The 15193-nt window shown below is 40.6% G+C and overlaps 1 long non-coding RNA gene across 2 annotated transcripts; it reads right to left on the bottom strand.

The window, feature by feature from the left end:
* Positions 1-1928: 1928 nt before the first annotated feature.
* LOC138971568 (uncharacterized) lies at positions 1929-10306 on the bottom strand. 2 transcript variants are annotated; one of them, XR_011457294.1, is made up of 3 exons: positions 10211-10306; positions 2811-3049; positions 1929-2381 (listed from the first exon to the last, which is right to left on the bottom strand). It is a non-coding gene; the product is annotated as an uncharacterized lncRNA (long non-coding RNA). The 2 variants fall into 2 exon arrangements; XR_011457295.1 differs by having other exon boundaries at positions 10202-10286.
* Between the last annotated feature and the right edge of the window lie 4887 nt (positions 10307-15193).

Genomic DNA, 15193 nt, shown 5'->3' with positions numbered 1-15193 from the left:
TGTTAGATCTGTTCACTATAACTGATGGATTTATTCAAGGCCGCGTCGCGGAGAAAAAAAAATCATTACCACAGCTGGAAGGCTCGGTTATTCTTTTTAAAGATGTTGCTAATTCGTTGATCTAACTTTGGTGGGGAGTTGACAAACCTAAAATTATAACATATTTTCCTGTGACATTTCACGGCATGCCTTGATTCAGCCTTCGGCGGTGAAACAGTTGAAAAGCGTTTTAATTTAATCGCTAGGCGAAGTCCAACAAATCTACATCAGGATGAGACTGAACAGACTTCTGGATAGATCTTTTGCAGAGATCTTTCACTACACAATATATTTTCTGTTTAAAATAAGTTTTCTTTGCGAGCTCGTGGAAAATAGGCGATAATTTCGAATTTCGGCTTGTCGCGACGTCAAGTTTTTCACTGTGCATACTCTGATACCGGTGCGTCCCGCTACTGAACACTGCGTAACTGATTCAGCTTTTGTATGACTGCGAGAGTTGATCAGCTTTGGGTTTTTTCACTTCAATCGCTTGTCAAGGTCAAGCCAAAGCACATACTGATGAGAACAAATGTACTAAACTTACTGGTAGATCTATCTCTTGAGATCACTGAGAAGAAAGATCGAGCGACTTCCTAAAACGCATGTGTTTAAAAGAAAACACTGTGTTCAGAATAAACCCTTTCAACAACGTAATGATATATTTTGTAAGTTGCTCCTTTGAACATATAATAACAGAAAGTTGATTGTATCGCACGCAAAATTTCATGAATCTGGTTAGCATATCTTTCCTTTGCGAGTCTTTGGAACTGGGGCGATAATTTGGAGTGTTTCAGCTTGCCGCGACGTCATGCAAATAGTTGTATCACGTAAATGACTAGATTCAGCCTTCGGCGGCGCAGCCGTTGGATAATCGCTTCACTTCAATCGATTGGCCCGGTCAAAGTTTAGCCCGTATTGATGAGAAATGATGTTCTTCTTGTAGATTAGCCTTTTAAGATTAATGAGAGAAAAGAGCGATTTCCAAAAACGCCTGTGTCAAAACAAAAACACTGTGTTCAGAATCAACTATATTCACAACATATTAATAATAATTATGAGTTGCTCTGCAGAATATATAATTACAAAGGATTGATCTGATGGTATGCAAAATGTCATTAAACTGCGTCTAATACTTTTTTCTTGCGAGATCTCAGAACATACGCGATTCGGCCTTGGACGGCGCAAAAGTTGAAATATTGCTTCACTTCAATCGGTTGGCCCGGTTAAAGTAATGCACACATTGATTAGATAATACATTGTCCTGGTAGATTGGCCTTTTAAAATTATTGACAGAAAAGAGCGATTTCCAGAAACATCTGTGTAAAAAGTAAAACACTGTGTTCAGAACACACCCTTTTTCAAGACGTTAATAACATTTTGATAAGTCGTTCTTTCACATACATCATAACAAAGGGTTGATCTTATGCCACACTAAATTTCAGTATTGTACTTTAAACAGTTTTTCTTCGCGCGCTCTTGGAACTTGGGTGACGATTTCGAGTGTTCCGCTTGCCGCGACGTCAAATAGCTTTTTCCCTGTACACCGCGTCTGCGGCTAAGTCCGAAGCGAGAGATAGCGTTTTGGGGCAAGTTCGGGACTTGTTTTACTCATGAACCAAAAACAGCACGTTCACATACCAACAACCATTCAAAAGAACAACAACTGGAGAAACCCTTGCAAGTTGTTTGACGTTTTTAAAATATTTATTTAGCCTTTTAAATCTTCAGAGAAAAGTAAAAAAAAAATCACGGCTGTGGCCGCCATTTTGGATTTTCTCTGTGGGCCTCCCTATCTGCTGGCCGATGTGAATGCGTGACGTATTGTATAAAAAAATTCCATCTCACACCATAGGCTATGTTGAAATATGCGCGCGATAACAAGCAGCTGCAAATTCAAGTCTGAAATCGTGCGTTTTGAAAAAAGAAAAGCCCTAAATCGCACCTGTCAAAAAGGAAAGGCAGCAGTGTTCAGCTCGTACATATCAGATATCTGATAAACAAATATAACTTAAACTTTGTTATATCTGTTCAATTTCATTGTGTTATGATTATGCTGTTGTTGTGTTATGATTTTGCTCTATTAAAACTTGACTAAATGTAAAAAGGGAATCTTCCAAAGGGGAAGCCTGACATCGGAAGTATTAAATAGGACGTTTCGCCTCGTTGCAAACGCAGCTCATTCTAGCTTCAAAGTGCGGCCGCTTGTTGCTGTCTGTCTCTGCTTTCAGTGTGACGTTAAGGCACGAGGAGGTGGTATTTCTCAGATCGCCGTTGTCAGGCCGATTGACGTACTCAAACCAGTCCATGGTATACAGCATCTTGGCAAACACTCCCTGGGGGACCTGAAAGAGGCCACTATTCTGTCAGTTCCATTTCTTTTGGAAGGAAAAAGGAAAGAAGGAAGGGAGGAAGAAAGGCAGGTATGGTGGGTGGGTGGAAGGAAGGAAGGAAGGAATGAAGGAAAGGAGGGAGGAAGGAAAGGGGAGAAGGAAAAGAACGCACACACCTACCTGATACACACCGCACTCATAGATAAACAATAAGGAAGACTTACACACAGACAGGCAGGCAGACAGACAGACAGACACAGACAGACAGACAAAGACAGACAGACGGACAGACAGACACACAGACACACAGACACACAGACACACAGACACAGACACACACACACACACCTAGAAATAATGATACGCTCGCGTTTGTTAATGACAACAAAGTGTATTTTTCACACAACAACCTACAGACAAAGTCACGGAAAATAAACCTACCACAGGTGTATACCGCAGCTCAACGTCGAAGAGGAGCTGTATCCTCCATCCACACGAAGGGAACGGTGTCATGATTTCCACACACACGCTACCACTGAAGTGACCAGACCTCTTATGATAGCCAACCACCTTGCCATACGCCCATTCCCCGGCGACAAAAGGCTTGCAGTGTGCAGCGGACAACAGCGATAGGAGAGCTAGGATGGCGATTGGATCCATGGGGTCAGCTTCATTTTTGTCTGAAACGTATGGCAATCCGAATGGTGCAAAAGTCCCTTTTAGCTCTTGATGTCTAAATAACACATTATTTAGCTAAATAACGCGTTATTTAGCTAAACAATGCTTTATTTAGCTATATCATGCATTATTTAGCTAAATAATGCATTGTTTAAATTAAACAATGCATTATTTACAGATACAGAAAAAAGAGAGCCCAGAGCACTAAATAATGCATTGTTTAGCATAAATAAGAGATTGTGTTTGTAAATAACTCATTATTTATAAATAATTACGCGTTTTCTCTAAACAATATATTATATGTAAATAAAGTGTTATTTAAATAAATAAAATATTATTTAGATAAATAAAATATTATTTATCTAAATAAAATATTATTTAGATAAATAAAATATTATATGTAAATAAAATATTATTTATCTAAATAAAATATTATTTATCTAAATAAAATATTATTTAGATAAATAATTTATTATTTAGATAAATAATTTATTATTTAGATAAATAATTTATTATTTAGATAAATAATTTATTATTTACTGTTTTTGCCTTGAAATAGTATTATTACACTAAATAATGCTTTATATAGCTATATAATAGGTTTCCGCTATATAATTCATGATTTGGTAAATAATACATTATATACCGTAAATAAAATATTATATACCGTAAACAATTCATTGTTTAGCGCATCGCGAAGCCGTTTTTTCTCTTGTTGTTTTTTTCCACGTGTTTCCGTGGATCCACGAGAGCTCTGTTGATTCTCAAACTGACCAATCAGACAACTAGCATCTGTACACTAATTAAAGTCCCATTGTTGAGTGTGACGAAAACTCGTGGTGACGATTTTAAAACATGTTGGGTCACGCATGGTCCAATCTTACATGGTCCAATCTTACATGGTCCAACCTTACATGGTCCAACCTTACATGGTCCAACCTTACATGGTCCAACCTTACATGGTCCAACCTTACATGGTCCAACCTTGCATGGTCCAATCTTACATGGTCCAACCTTACATGGTCCAACCTTACATGGTCCAACCTTACATGGTCCAATCTTGCATGGTCCAATCTTACATGGTCCAACCTTGCATGGTCCAACCTTGCATGGTCCAATCTTACATGGTCCAATCTTACATGGTCCAACCTTACATGGTCCAACCTTACATGGTCCAATCTTACATGGTCCAATCTTACATGGTCCAATCTTACATGGTCCAACCTTACATGGTTCAACCTTACATGGTCCAATCTTACATGGTCCAATCTTGCATGGTCCAATCTTACATGGTCCAACCTTGCATGGTCCAACCTTGCATGGTCCAACCTTGCATGGTCCAATCTTACATGGTCCAACCTTACATGGTCCAACCTTACATGGTCCAACCTTACATGGTCCAATCTTACATGGTCCAATCTTACATGGTCCAACCTTACATGGTCCAATCTTACATGATCCAATCTTGCATGGTCCAATCTTGCATGGTCCAACCTTGCATGGTCCAACCTTGCATGGTCCAATCTTACATGGTCCAACCTTACATGGTCCAATCTTACATGGTCCAACCTTACATGGTCCAACCTTGCATGGTCCAATCTTACATGGTCCAATAATATATATGGACCATGTAAGATTGGACCATGTAAGGTTGGACCATGTAAGATTGGACCATGTAAGGTTGGACCATGCAAGATTGGACCATGTAAGGTTGGACCATGTAAGATTGGACCATGCAAGGTTGGACCATGTAAGGTTGGACCATGTAAGATTGGACCATGCAAGGTTGGACCATGCAAGGTTGGACCATGTAAGATTGGACCATGCAAGATTGGACCATGTAAGATTGGACCATGTAAGGTTGAACCATGTAAGGTTGGACCATGTAAGATTGGACCATGTAAGATTGGACCATGTAAGGTTGGACCATGTAAGGTTGGACCATGTAAGATTGGACCATGTAAGGTTGGACCATGTAAGGTTGGACCATGTAAGGTTGGACCATGCAAGGTTGGACCATGTAAGATTGGACCATGTAAGGTTGGACCATGTAAGGTTGGACCATGCAAGGTTGGACCATGTAAGATTGGACCATGCAATATTGGACCATGCAAGATTGGACTATGTAAGATTGGACCATGTAAGGTTGGACCATGTAAGGTTGGACCATGTAAGATTGGACCATGTAAGGTTGGACCATGTAAGGTTGGACCATGTAAGGTTGGACCATGTAAGATTGGACCATGTAAGATTGGACCATGCAAGGTTGGACCATGTAAGGTTGGACCATGTAAGATTGGACCATGTAAGGTTGGACCATGTAAGGTTGGACCATGTAAGGTTGGACCATGTAAGATTGGACCATGTAAGATTGGACCATGCAAGGTTGGACCATGCAAGGTTGGACCATGTAAGATTGGACCATGCAAGATTGGACCATGTAAGATTGGACCATGTAAGGTAGGACCATGTAAGGTTGGACCATGTAAGGTTGGACCATGTAAGATTGGACCATGCAAGGTTGGACCATGCAAGATTGGACCATGCAAGATTGGACCATGTAAGGTTGGACCATGTAAGGTTGGACCATGTAAGATTGGACCATGTAAGGTTGGACCATGTAAGGTTGGACCATGTAAGATTGGACCATGTAAGGTTGGACCATGTAAGATTGGACCATGTAAGGTTGGACCATGTAAGGTTGGACCATGTAAGGTTGGACCATGTAAGATTGGACCATGTAAGATTGGACCATGCAAGGTTGGACCATGCAAGGTTGGACCATGTAAGATTGGACCATGCAAGATTGGACCATGTAAGATTGGACCATGTAAGGTTGGACCATGTAAGGTTGGACCATGTAAGGTTGGACCATGTAAGGTTGGACCATGTAAGATTGGACCATGTAAGATAGGACCATGCAAGGTTGGACCATGCAAGGTTGGACCATGTAAGATTGGACCATGCAAGATTGGACCATGTAAGATTGGACCATGTAAGGTTGAACCATGTAAGGTTGGACCATGTAAGATGGGACCATGTAAGATTGGACCATGTAAGGTTGGACCATGTAAGGTTGGACCATGTAAGATTGGACCATGTAAGATTGGACCATGCGTGACCCAACATGTTTTAAAATCGTCACCACGAGTTTTCGTCACACTCAACAATGGGACTTTAATTAGTGTACAGATGCTAGTTGTCTGATTGGTCAGTTTGAGAATCAACAGAGCTCTCGTGGATCCACGGAAACACGTGGAAAAAAACAACAAGAGAAAAAACGGCTTCGCGATGCGCTAAACAATGAATTGTTTACGGTATATAATATTTTATTTACGGTATATAATGTATTATTTACCAAATCATGAATTATATAGCGGAAACCTATTATATAGCTATATAAAGCATTATTTAGTGTAATAATACTATTTCAAGGCAAAAACAGTAAATAATAAATTATTTATCTAAATAATAAATTATTTATCTAAATAATAAATTATTTATCTAAATAATATTTTATTTATCTAAATAATATTTTATTTAGATAAATAATATTTTATTTACATATAATATTTTATTTATCTAAATAATATTTTATTTAGATAAATAATATTTTATTTATCTAAATAATATTTTATTTATTTAAATAACACTTTATTTACATATAATATATTGTTTAGAGAAAACGCGTAATTATTTATAAATAATGAGTTATTTACAAACACAATCTCTTATTTATGCTAAACAATGCATTATTTAGTGCTCTGGGCTCTCTTTTTTCTGTATCTGTAAATAATGCATTGTTTAATTTAAACAATGCATTATTTAGCTAAATAATGCATGATATAGCTAAATAAAGCATTGTTTAGCTAAATAACGCGTTATTTAGCTAAATAATGTGTTATTTAGACATCAAGAGCTAAAAGGGACTTTTGCACCATTCGGATTGCCATAGAAACGAGGTCGTATTGATTATCATTATCATTTTGTCGTGATAGTGCGGCCTTCATAACAAAAACTTCATGTGCGGTGGGTAAGATGTTACTAGGATCGAAGCTTTCAGCCGTGAAAGTCTGAAATAAAACTTCTGGTTGTTGTTTCAATTCCGATAAAATAATGAAATGTACCCGTGCTAACTAGTTTGTTCCAAGTGGGTGCGTGCGTCTAAGACGCTTCATGAACCAACATTTGACTTCACTAATGAAAAGAAAAAGAAGATGATAAAGAATATCAAGTCGCATAAGACGAAACTACTACATTTAGTCAAGCTGTGGAACTCACAGAATGAAACTGAACGCACTGCATTTTTTCACAAGAAATTCCTCCGAGGTAGGAAAAACACCCCCGTTGGTCAAAGGGAAATAACCATTCTCACTGCCACCAACTGAGAAGGTTATTTCCCTTTGACCATTAATATGTCCCTCTATAAGTCCGTGTAGAATCTTAATCCACCAATAACTCCCTAACCGTGTGTTTGACTGGTCCCAATTTTTGTAAGGACCGTCTCAGGAATGTATAGAACCTGTTCACCAAGTTTGGTGACGATCGGTCCGTTCATTCTTGAGATCTATATGCGAACACAAACACACAAACAAACAAACAAACAAACACATCGACCGAATCCTATACACACCCCTATACCGGGGGTGTAATGACCGTAGTCCGCCGCTTGTGCAAATCGGAGTGAAACTGACGAGCCTGTTCAGCGCGGTAGTCACGGTGGTTTCGCTGTGCTGCATAGCACGCTTTTCTGTACCTCTCTTCGTATTAACTTTCTGAGCGTGTTTTTAATCCAAACATATCATATCTATATGTTTTTGAATCAGGAACCGACAAGGAATAAGACGAAATTTAATTTATTTTTATATTTTTAATTTTCAGAGCTTGTTTTTAATCCAAATATAACATATTTATATGTTTTTGGAATCAGGAAATGATGTAGAATAAGATGAACGTAAATTTCGATCGTTTTATATAAAAAAAATTATTACAATTTTCAGATTTTTAATGACCAAAGTCATTAATTAATTTTTAGGCCACCAAGCTGAAATGCAATACCGAAGTCCGGCCTTCGTCGAAGATTGCTTTAAAAAAATGTCAATCAATTTGATTAAAAAATGAGGGTGTGACAGTGCCGCCTCAACTTTTACAAAAAGCCGGATATGACGTCATCAAAGGTATTTATCGAAAAAATGAAAAAACCGTCCGGGGATATCATTCCCAGGAACTCTCATGTCAAATTTCATAAAGATCGGCCCAGTAGTTTGGTCTGAATTGCTCTACACACACACACACGCACAGACAGACACACACACACATACACCACGACCCTCGTCTCGATTCCCCCTCTATGTTAAAACATTTAGTCAAAACTTGACTAAATGTAAAAAGTAAAACAGCATAAAAAGCGAGAAAAATGCAAATGGTCGAGGAAGAAAAGGTCAAAGACATTTGATCGAGACGGTCAACAGGTTGAGGGTGACAGAAGGTTGAGGATGACAATAGGTTGAAGATGACCAAAGGTTGAGGGTGACAGATGATTGAGGATGGCAGAAGGTTGAGGATGACAGAAGGTTGAGGATGACATAAAGTTGAAGATGACAGAAGGTTAAGAGTGAGAGAAGGTTAAAGGTGAGAGAAGGTTGATAGTCCGGTTGTCATTCCCCGATTTTGATCTCGGCCCCTCAAAAAATACCTAGGAGAATGGTTTGAATGTTTTAAACTCTGCGATGCCTGTTTATTACAGATCCAATGGATGATAATCCGTTATCCTTGAGCATTTTTATATATTCAAGATGGCGGAAAAGATGGCATCAATACTGCAAAATAGTCGAAACTGTATGTTTTAAAATAGCGAAACTGTATTGTTTTACTGTTTTCCGGGAGATAAAACCGGAGTTAATATGCATAAAACAGTTACATAACTAACGGACACTATAACCCGAATGATTGGTCTATTGAGGGACCGGTTAACGGAGCAGGATGATTCTTTCTTTCTTTATTTGGTGTTTAACGTCGTTTTCAACCGTTCAAGGTTATATCGCGACGGGAGCAGGATGATATACAGTTAGTATTAACAAGATCTTTTTGCGGTTACAGCTAATGGTTTAAACTTATATGTGTTGTGGGCTTTGATGACTGTTGCACTTTGCTTGACCTTGATGAAAGGTCAAGGTCATAATTATGAATGTCAAATGTTCATTTGAAAAGATAACCGATAATACTATTTTTGAAGATAGAATGACGAAATGTGTTCATCTTCTTAAAACTTGCTGTGAATAGATACGTTCACGTTCACCAACACTGAAGGTCACAAGTGTTCAAGGTCGAACAATTTCAAGGTCACATGTTTTAAGGTTCACAGAACCATCACTCGGCACGTGGTTCACTACAAAGACCACACGCACATTGACTGACTGCGCAACCACAGCATGCTGTTGCACATGGCACATTTCCTCCACAGCCACATTTCAACATCAGCATGACTTCAGTTGGTGTAGGTACTACTCCAGGCAGTTTTCTGACAGGAAGAAAAGGTTGTGTTTTCCCATCCCAGAACCAGCCGAAGTCAACTGGATCAAGATTTGGAGGATCCCCGTAGAATTTGCAAAACAGCCTTTTTTTCAGATGGATGTTCAGCAATGGGCTGATGTGGGCGGTAGTTTTTGAGTTATGTGGACTGGTGCTTGGAGGTTCTTGCCAGCCAGGTTTCATATCTCTCACTTGATATATTGATTTGCACCTGTAGCACTCGCTCACAACTGAACTGCAACCCTTGCTGAAAGACTTCGCCGAATTTCTAGGATGGATCTTCTGCCAGAGAAATCAAGCACTCCCACGAACACACTGGTTAATAAAACCAGATGGTATACACTTCCATCTAAAATAGGTATGTAGCCTTGTAAACAATCACATCGGAGAAAACGAGTCTCTCACGACGTTCTTTGATCATCTTGTAAACCGCCCGCCATTTTGTAAAATCATTATTTTTTACAAGTTTTATTCGGACAGTGGAACCTGTGCTTTGGAACACCATACGCATTAATCACAAGTCCATGAATAACATAGCTTTCACATCTTCTCAGCCTGTATGTAATTCCATATACACTCATGAGTGCAAATTGTTTCCATTTAGCAGAAATTGAATGAAACACGTCAAATACCTTTTCTTTTTTTTCATCTGGTAAGAGGAGCTGAAAGACGGACACGGACAACACTACATGCCATACAGTACGTGTCGTCGTCATATAACTTATTACGTTTTCCCGACGTCATGAAGTTATGACGCCATTCCAGCCTTTTTTGGCTCACGTAAGTGTAGCCTATGCGATGATAAACTTTGTCTGTCTGTGCGTGCGTGCGTGCGTGTGTGTGTGTGTGTGTGTGTGTGTGTGTGTGTGATAGAAACTTTAACATTTCCGAGTCTATGGATTACGTCAGTCTCGGTCAAAAGTGTTTGACGTGTGTGATAGAAACTATTTGAAGACGTCACATTATGACGTAAGAGGGTTAGACGTCACGCAAAGGAATTACTGAAAGTCTCGGTCATTGTTATTGTGAGCGGGCCGAGACTACTTGGCAGATCCAGGGTCTCGCTTTCTTGCACAGTTTCACCTATGCTTACTGTGTGTGTGTGTGTGTGTGTGTGTGTGTGTGTGTGTGTGTGTGTGTGTGTGTGTGTGTGTGTGTGTGTGTGTGTGTGTGACGGAGTGATTGAGTTTGTGTTACTGTTTGTCGATTTCTTACGTGAGCCTTGAAGGCTTCGCCTCTTGTTTCTATGGAATTTACCTTTTGTCTCTAAACTAAAAACTCCAAATTTGGTAATGTTTTGATAATTCATTTTTTCTCAATTTGCTAAAGTTGTCATTATTATTGCGGATATATGTAAACTTCATGAAGAAAACTAACCAAAACCATTAAAACATTTTCCGAGTTATTTTCAAAGGGGTTATTTTCCGGCGTGTGCGCGAGCGTGCGTGTGTGTGTCAGTGTGTGTGTTGCCAAAAATAGGTGAGAACAATTAGACCTTCGTGATTGAGTAAAAATGTGAATATTTAAACTAGAATGGACAATATGATGGAACCACTTTGCGTAGAGATTAGATTAGCCTACTTTGTTTTAGGTATAACTTAAAACAGGCAGATGTCTTTTGTGGTCTACATGAATCATTGATTTTGTGTGTGTCAGTGCTTTTGATCTTCTTTCACTGCCCCTGATAGTGGTCAAGGAGATGGACCAGAACACGGAGAACTCGGACCAACTGATCATTCAAGCTCTGGCTCTCAAGGCTGGCCTAAGCAAGAAGCGAATGGATGTGATTACTTGAAAGATACTTTTCTGTTCCGTCCAAAACCTCGTTTTTCGAGTCTTCTTCTCCTTCCGAATCATGAACTGGGTCCATTTGGAAGTTTTCAATTGCAGCGAGTGGAGTTTTAAGTTGAGTTGGTTAAAATGGGTCTATGTGTGGCCCAGGCTACGTAAAAGTTTAAAACAAAATACACAGTTGTGTCACGTGACAAACAATACGCACACACACACACACGTACGCCCGCCCGCACGTACACACGCCCGCACACACACACACACACACACACACACACACACACACACACCCATATGCAAAATATTTTAAGTTTGACAATCAACAAAAACAGTTTTTTTCTTCAGATTACGGACAAAATCCGGTCCGAAGAGAACTTCATGACCAGCAATCCCAGCATTCATGTGGCAGGAAGTGACGTCAGGGTTGAAACCTTTTCTCACACATGGCATAATCCACCAACCCCATGGTCATATATCTTCCCGTGCCAAGCGCCCCTCGGGTTCTGTCATTCGAAATGAAGTCCCACGAAGCTGTGAAATCCGCCATGCCTGCTGGAACGACGTTCGCGAAGAATGCATCGAATCTTGTGAAAACATCAACCAGCAGGATGAGACACACCTCCTCCATCCACTAACATCGTCAAGTGGATCTTTTGTACGATCGAACATGCCCCGTCGACCCCCTCTCGATAACGACCACCTACCCATTACGAGCAACCCAAACCGTCCACGACAAGTGTTTTCTATATAAATCTCCTTTCAAAAGCGACCAACTGCCTAAAACGAGCACTTAAAATCGGTTCCATGGATGTTCATTATAGACAATTTCGACTGTACTATCTGGCCTTTTGTCCAAGGTAGGCTTCACCACAACTTTCCGCTGTGGGACTGGCCTGGCACTGGACACAGGCATACGAAAAAAAGATCCAAATCAGGTACAGTTTACTGAGAAGTGAAGGGACACAACCACAGTAAAATAAGGAGATACAAGGGAGACTAAAACGTACACAGTTGTACAACACATTTTACACAGCCACTTACTAAATGGCCCTGAACGTTTGCTTTAAAGATATCTCGCTTCTGCTGTGAACGGATCCGTTGAAATTGTAGGAATGAACATCTGCTCACTTAAACATGGACAAAACATCACCAGCTTTGCTGCATTTTGCGCTAAATGAGAATGTCTAAATGAATTTATTTCGTAGACCGACAGGGGTTTCAGTTGCGAAATTTATTTAGAAAACAAGTTTAACCCTGCAAGTGCAACCACCAGGCTGTAGTTTGTCGGAAAATGTCCGATCGTAATGATATTTGTCTCCGATGTAAGGCTTGGACAGATCTGTGGCGATTTGAATGTTTGGTTTACACGTTTTAAGCTGGGACAGGCTGATTTTCCTTAACCCAGTGTGGGATTTTCAGTGGGGCGACCACCCCCAAACCAGCGCGTCCCCGGGTGGCGGAGAGGGGAACGGTCTTCAGATATATATGGAGATCAGCCACTTGCGGCCGCTGACCAAACTGGCGGTGTTTCCTACCAGGGCGGAGTGGGGTGGCAGGCGGCACTGCTACCCTCTTTGAAATGCTCCATCGTCCATTGACGGGACTCATCTAATGCGATTAACGGCGCATTAAAACCCTAGCTCCGGGTGGGATCCCGGCAAATCCTTCCCCCTGTGCTCTCAGGGTAGGACGTACGGGCCATGAGCTAAGGGTGAGGTAACCCCGACAGAAAACCTTGAATGCTGAAGACGGAGGACCCAGGCCACACGGCGCATTCTAACAAACCACGGGTACACGCGCTTACGCAAATGATGACACTATCAACCAGCACAGATGGAAATGGCGCTCGCCCACAGAGGACCCCCCCAGGGTGGAGCAGTGTCGGGTCCCATGCCTCAAAGGGACCCAGCCCCAACTACTGGAGGTCCCTCCCGTCCGTCTTGTCACGCCAGGGGACGCGGGAGGAGAGTGACTGGCACCACCACAACCAGGAAAAAAAAACTGCGAACACCAAGAAGAAAAAGAAGACGCAGACACGTTTTAAGAAATTATTTTCAGGCAATAACCATCCAATAAGACCTTAATTTTGTTCAGGCGGCCTTCATCTTGACTTTGCAAAGATCGTCTTTCGTCGCAAGGCGTCGCTTCCTCGACCATGGCCGCACCATGGAAATCAGGCATGGGAACAGAACTTAACATTATCCTACTAATTTCAAAGGTTGTATTGTCATTAGGCCCGTAGGGCATTCAAGAAAAATGTAGTCAGCTCCCAACGAGCTTCCACAATCAATTTCTATTGACGCTTTAAGGATGCCCTGAGGTACCGTGCATTTAAAACATTGCGTTTCCTTTTACTCAATCCAGTCACTAATTCATGATGTCGCATCTTATTTATAGACACGATCTCGAGCTAAAGAAAACTCCCAGTTCTTCCCCTTGTTACTATTACAAAGAAAGATGAACGAATGTTCCGTGCTTTATGAAAGTCTTCCTATTTCCAATTGTTTCTCATTTGTGCTCGGTGATTGTTCCTTGTATTTAAATCACAGCGTGTTTGACTAAACAGAGACAAGAGCAAACGGGGACTCATGAAAAATTTATTACCCTTTCAGTTTTCTCTTTAAGCTAGGATACAATGGTCAATATTTGCAATTATGGAAATACACTAACTGTAAAAGTATAACACACAAAAATCGGAAGAAATGTTTTGGGCGGTTTTAAAATAATGAAAAATCTTAAGAGAAAAAACTTCAAATTAGAATAATGGCTTGGGAAAAAAGTGGGCACGCACAAATGCGCACACAAACATTTCTTCAGCGTTTTTGTGTGACCAAATCAAACACACACACACGCATAAGAATGCTGCAGAGAAGAAAAAGAGAGAGAACAAGAACAAAGAACAAGAACAAATCTTTCATTGTCTAAGGCCACAGCCCCTTACAATAGTGGTTAAAATAACAGCAATAGTATCTGCACAGTTATAAATTATAGTCACGCATAAAATTCAACAAATACATTAAGACCCTGATGACATGTCACTGAACCTGATTTATAAGGGTTCGTCTCTTCTGTAACATGAAGAACACAAATCTGCTGAAGCTGTTCATCAAAAAGAGAGAGAGAGAGAGCGAGAGAGAGAGAGCGAACCCCACTCTGACTAATACAAACACACACACACACGAATGCTGCAGAGAGAGAGAGAGAAGAAAGAGAGAGAGAGAGAGAGAGAAGAGAGAGAGAGAGAACCCCACTCTGACTAAAACAAATACACACAAGAATGCTGCAGAGAGAGAGAGAGAGAGAGTGTGTGAACCCCACTCTGACTAAAACAAACACACACAAGAATGCTGCAGAGAGAGAGAGAGAGAGTGTGTGAACCCCACTCTGACTAAAACAAATACACACAAGAATGCTGCAGAGAGAGAGAGAGAGAGAGAGAGGGAGAGAGTGTGTGAACCCCACTCTGACTAAAACAAACACACACAAGAATGCTGCACAGAGAGAGAGAGAGAGAGAGAGAGTGTGTGAACCCCACTCTGACTAAAACAAACACACACAAGAATGCTGCACAGAGAGAGAGAGAGAGAGAGAGAGAGAGTGTGTGAACCCCACTCTGACTAAAACAAACACACACAAGAATGCTGCAGAGAGAGAGAGAGAGAGAGAGAGAGTGTGTGAACCCCACTCTGACTAAAACAAACACACACAAGAATGCTGCAGAGAGAGAGAGAGAGAGGTAGACAGAGGTACAGAGAGAGGGACAGAGGTAGACAGAGGTAGACAGAGAGAGAGCAGCACTGACACACACACGCACGCACAAACCA

The sequence above is a fragment of the Littorina saxatilis genome, linkage group LG7 (genome assembly GCF_037325665.1).
Source record: "Littorina saxatilis isolate snail1 linkage group LG7, US_GU_Lsax_2.0, whole genome shotgun sequence".
Classification (NCBI taxonomy): domain Eukaryota; kingdom Metazoa; phylum Mollusca; class Gastropoda; order Littorinimorpha; family Littorinidae; genus Littorina; species Littorina saxatilis.
This window is presented reverse-complemented; position numbering and strand designations above follow the sequence as displayed.